Source organism: Prionailurus bengalensis, chromosome C2 (genome assembly GCF_016509475.1).
Source record: "Prionailurus bengalensis isolate Pbe53 chromosome C2, Fcat_Pben_1.1_paternal_pri, whole genome shotgun sequence".
Lineage (NCBI taxonomy): Eukaryota > Metazoa > Chordata > Mammalia > Carnivora > Felidae > Prionailurus > Prionailurus bengalensis.
The window spans coordinates 144,942,306-144,956,826 of record NC_057350.1 but is presented as its reverse complement, the minus strand read 5'-3'; positions in this window follow the sequence as shown (position 1 = coordinate 144,956,826).

Below are 14,521 nucleotides of genomic sequence, written 5' to 3'. Positions count from 1 at the left end.
TTAAGAAAAGATACACCTGCAGCTAAACTTTGCAGTGAGTATTGTCCTTTGGCACTTACACATGTATACTTGCTTTTGGGAGCCTAACTTCTATTTTTATCTTCCTGACAGCAACCCTACTTTCCTTTATTGTAACTACCTCTTTCCAGTTGAATACTCCCTGGAGGTACTGTGTTCAGGGACCATACTCTCTTTTAGCCAAAGGGCAGGTGCATGGCTAGGGCCAGGTCAAGCAGATATTCCCTCCTGAAATATACACCTTGAGCAAGGGGTCAAGGCAACGGAGTACAGTGTTACAGTGAGTCAGCCCAGCAGAATATTCCTACTCAGATTGTTTCCAGTGAGAGAACATCCCAATGGTTCCTGCTTCCAGCCTCCAAACGCTGTGCCTTCCCAGACACAGTTTTCCAGCCTCCTTCCGGATGCCTGTCTGAACTCTCAGTAGCCTAACGATTTCCTCTTTTGCTCTTGTTTTGTTTTGCTTGTGCATTGGTTGACGGGGGATGGGGGGTTCATTTTTGTTGTTGGTTGTTGTGTTTTTGTTTCGTTTTATTCTATTTTTGTCTAAATTTGCCAGAGTCTGTTTCTCCAGTTTGTAAGCAAAGAACCCTCCCTTAATCAGTCTTCCATTTAATGTGCGTGAGAAATCCAAATTCCTTCCATGTCCTCTATTTCTTATGAACCAACAACCAGGTCTTATTACTTTTGAAAAAAAAAAAATCTATCTCTGCACATCACCTACCTAATTCCTGTCCTAGTTATATGTCAAAGTTCTCTTACATTAGTCGATGATGAGAATAGTTATGACCAAATTCTTCTTCTTCCTCTTCTACTTTAAATGTGTATTTATTTTTGAGAGAGAGAAAGAACATGAGCAGGGGAGGGCCAGACTGAGAGGGGACAGAGGATCCAAAGTGGGCCCTGCACTGACAGCAGTGAGCCTGATGTGAGGTTCGAACTCATGGACTGTGAGATTGTGACCTGAGCCGAAGTCAGACACTCAACCGACTGAGCCGCCCAGGGGCCCCAAATTCTTCTTAGTAGGGGGAGTTTAGGGGTATGTAAAGACACATAAGTTAGTCTTGCACTCAATATGTGGCCTACCATGTACCAGAAATGGCGTTCAGGGTGATAACCGTTTGGGTTTCCACCTCCCATGTCATTTTATAACACATTTCTATGTCGATAAGGAATCTGTGCATGTAGACCCTGTAACCTGAGCAGTCCCAACCAGCTGGTCTGGTGTTCCTCGGTTCTAGTCCTGATGAGGCCCCTCTCATGTGACCTTGAGCAACTCACTTCCCCTTTCAGACTGATCTATAAAATGAAAGGCCTAAAGAACGTGATGTCCAAGTATGACCTTCATTGATCGCAGGAAACTTAGGTCATATAATTTGGTATCGTGATCTCCTCAGGGCCTGGAGTTCCAGATGGGGCCAAGGCCTGGAGACTGACTCATCCTCTTCAGGATCTCATCAGTCTGTCTGCTTCTATCCATCTCTGTGACCACCACGACTCTCTACTATTGTCAGGACTATTGCCACAACTTCCTCAAGGGTTGACTCTGGCCTCATCACAACTCTTCTCTGCACAACAGAGATCTTTTTAGAAGGTGAATCTGAATATGTCAATTACATTTCTTTTAGGGTGATCTGATCTGAGCCCCTTCCCATTTCTTCAGTCTCGTGTCCTTTTTGTTCTTGCCCTGTGTGTTCCAACCTCAATCATCCGTTTTCAACTCCTCCCAATGCCACAGATTTTCCTTGTTCCAGGATCTTTACACAAGCTCTGTCCTCTGCCTCTAACACTTACCCCTCTCCCCTTGCCTAGCTAGTTCACTCCTCCTGCAGATCTTGCCTCAGAGAAGCCTTTCCTAACCTCCAGGACAAGCCAGGTAGCCCTGTCCAAGGATCCCTGTATTTTCCTGCAGAGTCCTTATCACAGTGATTAATTATAAATTTAATTATATGTTTATTTAAAAAGTGTTATTTCCCCCACTGTTTTGCTTATCACTACAACCCCAACACGTAGCACAGTACCTAGCACACCACGAAGAGGCAATAAAGCCATTGCATACATGAGCAAAGAAGTGAAACTGGAACACGTCCAAGCATCTCATCCCTCTTTCCTGTTCTGTGCACTCTGGATAGATCCATACCACAGCCCAAGCCAATGTCCACTTACCTTGATCAGCCTCTTCCTTATTCTTATAAAACATGCTCTTGGGAAAAGCTGTAATAAATTAAAGGGAAACTCACCATCAGTATGCCTGGTGTATTTACACATCTACTGGTATCTGATTTAGTAATGAGCAATGCCTAGGTTTAACTTGAGTCCAAGGAATCTTAACTTTCTTAGCAGAATTTCAGAGGTTCAAAGGCAAGCCCTTCCTTGTAACATTTTTTTTTTCTGGCCCTTTAGACTCCCATGTCATCCCCATTACAGGGTCTCCTTATCTCCTGGGCCCATCATAAGGAAGTTACACATAATATCCCATTATCCTATCCTATCCTACTGCACGAATAAGGAATTCCTTCCAGAAGCATGAGAGCCCCTTTTCTGTGCAGCTTGAGTGCTTCCTTCCCAGCACTTCCTGCCAGTTCAGTATAATGATATGGCTTTCTCCTTTCTCTGGATGGCTTTCAGTAGAATTGCAAAATCACACAATATTTAAGCCAGAGATTTCTGTGAGCCCATCCTATGTGGCAACAATCTCCTTGAGTGCCCTGCATGATCAGCTATAATCAGAAGCAGCAGAGGAAAACCAGCCTTGGGTTCAATGGAAGGTAAGATAAATGTGATGATTACTTTGTGAAGCTCCATGGAATCCAAGGTCTTCTCCTCGCTGTGGGATAGAGACGTCATAGTGATTGAAGAACCAAGGCTTGGGAGCCAGGCAGAGCTGGGGTTAATCCCTGACTTTGTCCCTGTGAATTTGGGAAAGTGACACCTCTACAAGCCTCAGCTCACTATCCATAAAATGAGAACAATAATGCCTACCTCATATACTAAGGTGCAAAGCAGAGTCCCTGAAGCAAGAGGGGAGGTCACTGTGTAGTGGCTTAAAAACAGAAGAGTTCTCAATTTATTATTTTTTTTATTTTTTTATTTTTTATTTTTTGGCTCTAAGCTCATGGAACCTATGGAAGAGGAAAAATAATTTCCCTCTACCCTTCTAGATTCTTGGCTGAAGTGATCCCTGTAATCAAAAGTCAGGTTAACAGGAGAAACCCCCCAAGAAGTTTAATAACATATATACCTCTGGTATACATGGGATATACCGAGAAAATTCCCAGGAAAATAAGGTGATGGTCCAAGCCATCATCTTATATAACATACCCTGCTAGAGACAAAAGATGTTCAGAAGTGGGAGGCCAGTTAAGGGCGATTTTCAGGTAAAGCTTAGTAACTGACGGCATGATTGTTGCACAGATTTAAGTGTCTGCCCTTCTCCACGGACAAGAGTTTCTGGAGACTAAGTCATCCCCTCCCCCATCTTCCTGGTACAGCCTGTTAGACATCCTTGCAAATGCAGATTTCCCTTGTAAATGTAAATGTCTCTTACAAAAGGGTAACTTCTCAGTTTTCAGAGCTTCACCTGTTTCTTAAAAATAACCAGTTTAAAACAATCAATGTGCCAATGAGGTGTATTTTGCGGTTTATATTTTGTCCCCCCTTCAGGCTTTACTGTTAATTTATTGGGTATCTCTACAGTTTGTCCTTTTAGTCTATGTTTTGAGATTGGCTCCATCTAACTTTTTCTTTCCTGACATGTGTATAATACAAAGGAAGACATTTTTTAAAAGTAAAATCCTCCCCCCCCCCCCATTACTTAATCTAATTCCTGTTAGGATAATTTTTCTAGATAAGTTTATCTGTCATCCCTTTACTCTTCCTTTCTGAGTTTAAAAGGCTATAATGATCTCAGTCTCACTCATTTAGCGCAGCGGTTCTCAATCTGGTTGAGTTTACCCCCAGGGGACATTTGGCAATATCTGTAGACGTCTTTATGGCCACATCTGGGGAAGGGGTGATACTGGCATCTGATGGGCAGAGACCAAGATGCTGCTAAATATCCCATAATGCACAAGGCTGCCCCCCCACCCCACCCCCACACAACAAAGAATCATCCAACCCCTCACGTCAATACAACCGAGGTTGAAAGATTTTGCTTTAGAGTAAGACTGTTCAGCTTGTCCAAATCAAACCTCCCTTGAATCCGGTATCTCAACAGCCTCGATTCTAAGACAAGCACCTCCCTTTAAACTTTGATTCCCTCCCCTCCTCTCCAACTCTGACAAACAGCTGCTTCAAAATAGTAACATGCAAAGTCTATCTTAAACACACCGAGTCAAGAAATTCAGAGTTAAGGTTTAAAAATTCGAGGCTGGCACTCTGCTGTTAAAAAAAGACAAAACCCAAAGGTGCCAGGGTGTGAGCTGGAGACAGTGTCAAGCCAAGCTTTCAACTCCAACCCTGCCACTTTTGACTTTTGTGGGCTTAGGTCAGACTCTGTCTGCTATCCTGGGATGGCTGTTCTGTGGTTTCCTTCCGACTGCTATAGAACTTTAAGAAATAAACATTGGCAATATTCAGAGATGGAGGCATGAGCTATTTAAGGTGTGGAATCCAGGGATGTCTGGCTGGCTCAGTCAGTAGAGCATGTGACTTTTGATCTTGCAGTCATGAGTTTGAGCCCCACGTTGAGGTTAGAGTTTACTTAATTAAAAGAAAAAAGTCTAGAATCTAAATCTGTAAATTTTATTTGTTTACTTTTTTATTAAAGTTTTTTAATGTTCATATATTTTTGAGAGAGAGAGACAGAATGTGAGCAGGGGATGGGCAGAAAGAAAGAGAGGGAGACACAGGATCCGAAGAAGGCTCCAGGCTCTGAGCTGTCAGCACAGAGCCTGACATGGGGCTCAAACTCACAAACCACCAGACCATGACCTGAGCTGAAGTCAGACACTCAACCAACTGAGCCACCCAGGCACCCCAATATTTCTTTAATAAAATCACTAAGTCATGGCATTTTATGTTCTAGATTCATCATACTTAAAACACATTATTTAAGGGCGCCTGGGTGGCGCAGTCGGTTAAGCGTCCGACTTCAGCCAGGTCACGATCTCGCGGTCCGTGAGTTCGAGCCCCGCGTCAGGCTCTGGGCTGATGGCTCGGAGCCTGGAGCCTGTTTCCGATTCTGTGTCTCCCTCTCTCTCTGCCCCTCCCCCGTTCATGCTCTGTCTCTCTCTGTCCCAAAAATAAATAAACGTTGAAAAAAAAATAAAACACATTATTTATTGTTGGGGCGCCTGGGTGGCACAGTCGGTTAAGCGTCCGACTTCAGCCAGGTCACGATCTCGCGGTCCGTGAGTTCGAGCCCCGCGTCGGGCTCTGGGCTGATGGCTCGGAGCCTGGAGCTTGTTTCCGATTCTGTGTCTCCCTCTCTCTCTGCCCCTCCCCCGTTCATGCTCTGTCTCTCTCTGTCCCCAAAATAAATAAAAAACGTGGAAAAAAAATTTTAAAAAAAACAAAAAAACCCACATTATTGTTTATGTCACTTACATGTTCAGTAAGTCAGTTACCTAATAATTTTGTGCTTTGCAAAAGATGGCATAGCCAAAAAGCATGGTACTGAGAGTCAGGACAAAAGTGAATTTCCGTCCTACCTCTACTGTTTACATTTTGAACAAGTTACATAACTTCTCTGAGCCTTATCTTTCCCTTTCAAGAAAAGGGGAAAATAATCTCTGTTTCATGGATGAACCTTGTATGTATATAAAGTCCAATCAAAGTTCTGGAACATATAGGCCCTTTAATAAATATTAAACCTTACCAAAGGGCAAGGTTCATCTCTCCAGTCATGGGACCAAACTACACATACATGAAAAGGGAAACTGAAAAATTCAAGGCCATGAATGACATGATAACCTGCCTCGAGATTCAAGAGGATTACAAAGAGATCACTAATGATTATCTTGCTGTATTAGCCCAGGGCCAATAAATACTAACTATATGTATATTTGTATGAAAATAGGAAGATGGACCAGGATATAATCAAGTTGTCATAATTAGCTGGATTATAGTGTATTCACAAGACTGTAATGAGATGTGAAGCTAGAAAAGTAGTTGGTCTGTATTAGTCAGATATAAGCACAATAATGAAGGATAGTAAACCACCCCAAAATGCAACAAGCATTTATTCTCATGCTTATGGGTCTAAAGGTCAGCTGAGTTTAGAATGATCTGGATTGGGCCTGGCTGGGTAGCTTAAATCCACTCTGGAACAGATGGCTTGGATCCAGATTATGGTTTGGGCTCAGGTCTGCATGTGTGTTCACAGTGGGGCCAAGGCTAAGAGGACAGCAGGAATTCAGAACATACTCTTCTCATGGCAGATCCAGAGCATAAGAACCAAGCCAAACCATGAAAAGCATATGTGTGACCTTGTCTCCTATGACATCTACTCATATTCCATTGCCAGACCAAGTCATGTGGGGTAGGGAAGATAATTCCGCCTACAGTAGGAGGGCATAGCAAAGTTATAAAGCAAATGTATGGATGTGTAATCCCATTTTAGGGGAGTGAAGAATCAGGACCAATAATTGAATCTATTACAAAGTCCATGAGAGCAGATCCTAAACAAGGAAGTACTCTGTTAGAAAGAAAGAAAGAAAGAAAAAGAAAGAAAAAGAAAGAAAGAAAGAAAGAAAGAAAGAAAGAAAGAAAGAAAGAAAGAAAGAAAGAAAGAAAGAAAGGAAGGAAGGAAGAAAGGAAGAAAATTTCGTCCTAATAGGAAATCTTTGGAAGCAAGTGATGTGTTCAGAGCTGTAGCTGGCAGTAATGTATGAGATAGATTGGATAATGGAGAGAGGATACCAAAGGCAATGAGAAAACATATCTGTAGCCTGGAAGGAAGGGCATGGTGAGCTGTATTTCAGAGGAGGCATTGGAAAAGAAGATAAGGACAATGAGAGGGATTGAAAACATGGCATTCAAATAATTTAACTATTAACTGGCTGTTAGATGGATATATGGCAAAAGAAAAGGAGTCATCAGGGATAATTTGGAATCGGAAGATTTAGACCTTGTAGTCTAGGAGAATGATAAAACTACTCGTAATAATAGTATATATATTGTTTACCAAGCACTGTGCTAAGAACTTTATAGACATTATTTTATTTAACCACAAGAACCCAATAAGAGAGGTACAGTTTTTAATCTCCATTTTTGAGATGAGGTTACTGAAGTAACCTGCCTAAGATCATAGCCAGAAAGTGGTAGAACAGGATTGAAAGTCTGGTGATCACTTCCAGAATCTACACTATGTTACCATTCATTTCCTTATTTCTTACCCGGCTATATTACCGAAATGTTCATATTTTATATCATATTTAGCCACATACCAAACTATTTCTCTGTGACCAATAAAATAGTTCAAGTGGCAAGTGGAATTATTTAAAATACTATGAATTCTTAGGATTAAAAAATATATAAGGCAATGGGAAGGGCAGTAATAACTGATGTCTGGTCAACCAAAATGGTCAAGACGGATAGAAGAGTCACATCTGTAATTATTTCATGGAAAGGTCTTTTATTCGATCATTCTGGTTGAGTAGTTTTGTTTCTCCCTCCCCACTAGCCTAGCCACTTCCCAAGTACAAACAAAAAGAAGAGATTGCCGGGAGAAATAAATACCACCTAACTTTAAGATGCCCCTCTATGTATCCTCCACACTCGACAGCTGTTCCTTAATTGGGCAGGGGCTGCAAACACTGAGGCTCTTCTCCTTAGAACTGGAAGGATGATACTGCTTCAAGGAGAGTACAAAGAGCGTTCCCATTTTAATTATTACTCATCCAGGTTACTACTATCCTCTCCGTATTCCCATTTCACAACCTGGGGTTTAAGACTTCCACCCACTGGAAGTCTCTCTGCAGCTAGGGCCAAGTCATCAGCATCACATTGGTGTCAAGTCCTTCCATTTCTGTCCAGATTTTTAGCTCCTCTTTGAATTACGTTGACTTTCTGCAAGAAGCAGTAGACATAGAAAAGTGGGGAAAGTTTTTAAAAATCCCCTTTAATTACCCTACAAAATGCTTAGTTTCAATCAAGAGTTTGATACGTAATCATCCCCTTTTAGAAAAGCCTTTTTCGGTAATTGAGATCCAAGAAGAACATTCTGGTTTTTGATGCTCAAGGGGCGTGTGTGCTACAGACACGGCACTGGAAGTCGTTTCTACCAGTTGACATGAACAAATTTTTTAATTTTATTTTAAGTTTGTTTATTTTGAAAGAGAGAGAGCATGAGCGGGGGGAGCGGCAGGGAGAGAGAGAATTCTAAGCAGGCTCTGCACTGATAGTGTGGAGCCCCATGCGGAGCTCAAACTCGCGAAGAACCATGAGACCTGAAACCGAGATACAGATGCTTAAGCAACTGAGCTACCCAGGTGCCCCTTGAAAAAAGTTTTAAATGGCGGATCTTCCTGACTGCTATAGGAAGGAACAAAAGAAAGCCATCTTTCTTTTTCTCCCACAGAATCTGTAAGCTTCTCTTTATTCAATTTTTTTAATGCTTATTTATTTATTTATTTATTTATCTATTTTTGAGAGACAGAGAATGAGTGGCGAGGGGCAGAGAGAGGGAGACACGGAATCTGAAGCAGGCTCCAGGCTCTGAGGGGTCAGCTCAAAGCCTGACACAGGGCTTGAACTCCCAAACTGTGAGATCATGACCTGAGCCTAAGTCAGTTGCTTAACTGACTAAGCCACCCAGGCACCCCAGACTCTGTGAACTTCCCACTGTGTCTTCTTTGATGGAGGTGCAAGCCCAGCAGCTGTATTGAGGAGGCTGGTGGATACCAAAAGCCAGTCTCCACCAGAGGGTTAGCACCTGTCAGCACAGCAGGCAACACCTCTGATATCCATATGCCTCGATTATTTTCAAAAAAGGTTTTGTTTTTGTTTTTCTAATATACTGCCAATTTAAGAGGTGCCATTTCTGACAACCTTCTTGCTCTTTTTTAAAAGAAGCCTGGGATTGGGAGGGAGGTAAAGAAGGAGACTTACCTGTGGCTTGTGAAGATGATCTCATTTTGGTTCCACAGCAGTCAGTGCACTATTCAATTTCAGATGGAAGCAACTTTGGTTCAGGGTTTACCATAAATGCTTTAGGAAGGGAGCCCAGGGAACCCATGTAAGGGAATCCATACATGCTTCACATGTATGAAGCATATGAAGGAAGAAAACTGATGAATCAAATTTAAAAACATGACAGCAAGTGTGCGATTGTGGCCTTAACTATATTAATAAGGATTACCTACGTGATGGTTTTTATGAGTTTTAAGAAGCACTCTTCTCAAATAATGAGTGTACAGGGAGTCAGAAGACTTTAGGCAAGTCATTCAATGTCCTTGTCCCTTAGTTTTCTTTTTCTTCTTTTTCTAAAACGTTTATTTATTTTTGAGAGAGAGAGAGCATACGAGGGGAAAAGGGCAGAGAGAGAGGGGGACAGAGGATCTGAAGCAGGCTTTGTGCTGACAGCAGAGAGCCCCACACTGGGCTTGAACTCACAAACCATAAGACCATGACCTGAGCTGAAGTCAGACACTTAACCGCCTGAGCCACCCAGGCGCCCCTCTTAGTTTTCTTCTAAGTCAATTATAGGTAACAATAACTTCCCCTTTAATTTCTTAAGGCCATTTAAAATTTTAAAGTGCTTGAAAAATGTGTGCTGCATTATTACGAAGTATCATTATCATATGAAAATTGGAGAATTGGTCTAAACTAATATTATATTTCATATGAACTTCTAAAAATCAGTGCAAGCTATTTTGCTGTGAAAAACCATTATAATGAGCATCGTTTGGTAGTAAGAGTAGTGATCTTGGAGTTCAAAGACCTGGGTTTAAAGTATTAGTCCCTCCAATTGTTTGTTATATCAACTTTGGGAATACTTCCATGTCCTCTGAAGTTTGGTTTGCTCCCGTCAAAATGAAAATAACCCACAATCTGCCAACCTTGTTGGAATGTTGTGACTTAGAAGTACGTATGGGGAAGTCTTTGAAAAGGATAAGTTTCCACAGGAGTGTAAGACTCTTTCATCGTTCTCTTTATGTTGAGAATGTGAATTATTTGTTAGTTGGGTGACAGAACTTTTACTAAAAAGATAACCAGAAGCACCAAAACCTCTGCACACTATTCCATCAACTTTTTCCTTACACCATAACATTTTCACTAGCAGAGCATATGGATATATCAATGATATCTTATAACTTGTTATTTTTAGAAGATATGGAAAGGAAGGTTTGCTGGTTCCTTTTCCTCACCCCCCCCCCCTTCCTACTGGCTCCTGCTGATACATATCACAGGTCCCTATAAAATCCCTTCCCTGAGAGGATTCCCAAGAGGATTCCCACATAGGCTCAGTTACCATAGGACATCTGAAGTCTGCCTTTTTCCCAACTACTCTCCTTCCATTAAGCACCATCACACCCTCCAGCATTGGGTATTGTAGCTCCCACTGCCCATAGTTCTGGGCAGCACTGCCCCATCTGAGCTACCATCTGTCTACTGAGTATGAGTTTTCTGCAGTCATTCATAAGTTGGACCTCAAGCACCCAAAGTTGTAGGATACTTTTTGTGCTTTGGCGGTAGGAATCAGTCTCCCATTTTACACATTACACAGAGTACAGCTTGGAGAAAACTCAGGCGTAGAGAGTTTGGGTTGTGTGTGTGTGTGTGTGTGTGTGTGTATGTGTGTGGTTTTCCCTTTATTTTCAGTAAGTTCCATGCCCAATGTGGGGCTAGAACTCATGACCATGAGATCAAGAGTCACACAGTCTTCTGACTGAGCTAGCCAGGCACCTCTCAGTCCTAGAGAGTTTTAATGACATGGCTCTTCAGTAGGTTCATGGTAAGACACAGCTAAATTAAAGGTGCCACACTTGACTCTGGATGATCTGCCCCCAGAAGATCAAGAAAAGATGGGTCTTTCTCATGGATACAACATTGGTTCCTGCAGAGCTCCCTACCCTAAACAAAAAAAAAACCTGACTCATCAAAGAGGTCAAGCAGGGAAATTAGCTTCAAGCTTCAATCTCCTTTATATGTCTAATACTTCATTTCATCTCCTTAGTTTCTTTGAAGCAAAGTCTCATATTTTTCCCTCTCCATTTTATAGACTTTGGAAAAAAAACCCTAAATCTCCACCTGTTCTAATAAACAAAATATGACAGATCACCAAAAGTGTGAAAGCCAAAACGATGTGAAACACTGCCTCAAAAGATGAGAAGCCCATTTGGAGGGAAAATATGTGGGTTGCTAGTGGGAGTTTCTCACTATTCAGAATTTTACATAGGCTTTTGCAAAAGGGAAAAGGTTATGAGGAGGTGAAGTGTGGAGACCAAGCAAAGATTTCTTTAAAACTTCAGATTGCTATTAACCTATGGAAATATCACTTTCAAATATTAAAAATCCCCTCAAAAATAACCTCCAATTCAATCTGGTTGAAAAACATGACATGCGAAAGAAAATCAGTCACATAGCATGAAAGATGGTGGGCCTCTATGGCCTGGAGGGTGACATGGAAGAAAAGGATGGTGGGTAGCGGGAGGAGGAAGTGGGAATGGTGTTTGGAATTCTGTTTCTTGTCACTAACACAATAATAACAACTGTGTTGGAGACTTTGAAGTACATAACTAACGTTTGAAATCTTCATTCCTTAGTGGCAGGCAGTCTTAACAAATCCTTTCTTGTACAAAATGCTTAAAGTCATTGTCATCATGAGTACAATCTTATTATCTTTGATAACTGATGTTGCAAAACAAATAGAATCAGTGTGAGGTTTTTCATGGTCAGCAAATTCTAATTTTATTTGTTCCAATTTTTGTCAGATTTATCAATGAATACATTTGTTCACTAGAGGTAATAATGAACTCACACAATTCAGAATTGGATACAAAACTCACTGGATTTAATCAACACATTCCTGTAAGTCTTAAGGCATGATTTATAGCACTTCAAAACTACCCTTAGTTTATTCTTCAGGAATTATGGAATGGAAGCCCACTTTTGCTTTGTTGGTTTTCTGAAATAGATCCATAATTCAGACTGGTGTCCTTTGTACTATGCTGCTAAAGGTGACATTTTTAGATAAGAACAAGACATCCCAGGGGAAAATGTTTGCCAAAAATGTTTTATTAATCAAGAACAACAGTCAACAACTTCTAAGGTATAATGGTAGAGTAAAGCCAGATCATACACCGAAAATCTAGTCTAATAAATTGAACAAAGTCAAAGAAAAACAAAGTATTATATATTCATACATATTCATTCATTCATTCATTCATATGTGTGTGAACATATATAAGCATATGAATATGTACAAGTATATAAATATGTATCCATTATACACACATACACACACACACACACACACACACACACACCATTGGCACTTAGGCAAGGTACAACTTCACATAAAGCTTTGAAAACAGAGAGCTATACTTCATAGTAGTTTACACATGTCTCTTAAAATCTGAGAAAATCCACTAAGAACCAAAACACATAATTTGAAACATCAAGGAAAACAATGATTTAATCAAAACAAAGTCATAGTCACATAGGAAAGTATTCAAATGATCAAAGATAATTTTCAAAGAGAAAAACAAAATGACAAAGAGGCTAAAAACTATTAGGGAGATGAAAGGTGACAGATGTGGAAGACAGATCACAATGATTACACATACATATAATTTGTTACATAAAGACACGACGATAACTAATAAAACTGGAATAAATAATTATAAAAGAAGTTATTCCTAAAACAATGGGAGACCTAAATCTGTACATCATAAAGGACAAGAAATTTCAGAAAACTTAATGCCAAAAAAAACAAGAAACAAAAAAGTGGGAGATTGGGAGGGAGAAAGGAAAATAGACAATTTTTAAAAATTGCCATGGGCTGGGGCGCCTGGGTGGCGCAGTCGGTTAAGCGTCCGACTTCAGCCAGGTCACGATCTCGCGGTCCGTGAGTTCGAGCCCCGCGTCGGGCTCTGGGCTGCCGGCTCGGAGCCTGGAGCCTGTTTCCGATTCTGTGTCTCCCTCTCTCTCTGCCCCTCCCCCGTTCATGCTCTGTCTCTCTCTGTCCCAAAAATAAATAAACGTTGAAAAACAAAATTAAAAAAAAAAAATTGCCATGGGCACATGTATAAAAATAAGTGATGGGCAATAAGAGAGAAAAATCAAACTGCCTCCAGAATTCTACACAACAATGTTGTCATTTAAAATTAAAGCAAGAGACAGAACTCCTCAAGTGTGCAAAAATTATTTGATGACAGAATTCAGCTAATAGATGACTAGAATTAATGAAACTAGTAAAGGAAAACTTGCTTTCAAGAATTTGTCATAATTTTGAACCTAGTGAAACAAGAATACACCTCACCATGGAAATAAACATTATAGAACGGAGTAAAAATAAATATGGTGCAGCTATCAAACAAAATGAGGAAGAATTTTCATGAACTGGAATGGGAAAATGTATATGAGATGTTAAGTTGAAAAGGATATGTGAAAATAATTTTATTTTCTCCTAGAGAAAGGAGTAAATAGTGCCTAGTATATAGTAAATGCATAGTATACATAGATAGTAGATATAGTAAACAATAAATATTTGATCAATTATTAAATCTTAAATATTGCTAAAAATTTTAGGAAGAATACAGAAAATTTTAATTTTATATTCTTCTGTTTAATTTCTTTCTTTTTTTTAAGTTTATGTATTTATCTTTTAAGAGAGAGAAAGAGAAAGATTGTGAGTAGGGAAGGGGCAGAAAGAGAGGGAGATAGAATCTCAAGCAGGCTCTGCACTTTCAGTGCAGAGCCTGAGGCAGAGCTCAAACTCACAAACCATGACAACATGACCTGGGCTGAAACCAAGAGTTGGACACTTAACCAACTAAGCCACCCAGGCACCCCTTTTGTGTTTAGCTTCTTACCAAGTGCACATGATACCTTTTTTTTTTTTTTTACATAGAAAGTTTAAAAGTAATCAAATGCCATCTTAGTTATCATAAATGATGTCCAACGACTATCCAGGGACATTATTTCTGGGATCTGCTGAATACTTTCTGAGAAATTAAAAACTTTATGTTCTTTAGGAATTGTATTTAAAAATATGAAAGCGATCGTTCATTGCATTGACAGAAGGACACCACCAGGAGCTCAGAGTTTACTTAATGTTACTTAATACCTGAAAGCCCCTCTGACAGGCGGTGGTAAAGGATGCCATATTCATGCCATCCCGTTGATGCCAATTGATTTCTCAATTCAGTGGGCAACTGGTGGAAGATGGTTCTTCTCAGTTGGTGGAGCGATCTGCCTGAATGATGAAAAGACACTGCCTTAGACGGAGTTTCCTAAAAGCAGACCCTGAGATGAGTATTTTGTGTGCAGGTGATTTATTGATGAAGGGCTTCCAGGGAAAACCTGTCAGGGACTAGGGGAACAGAACAGGGAAGGG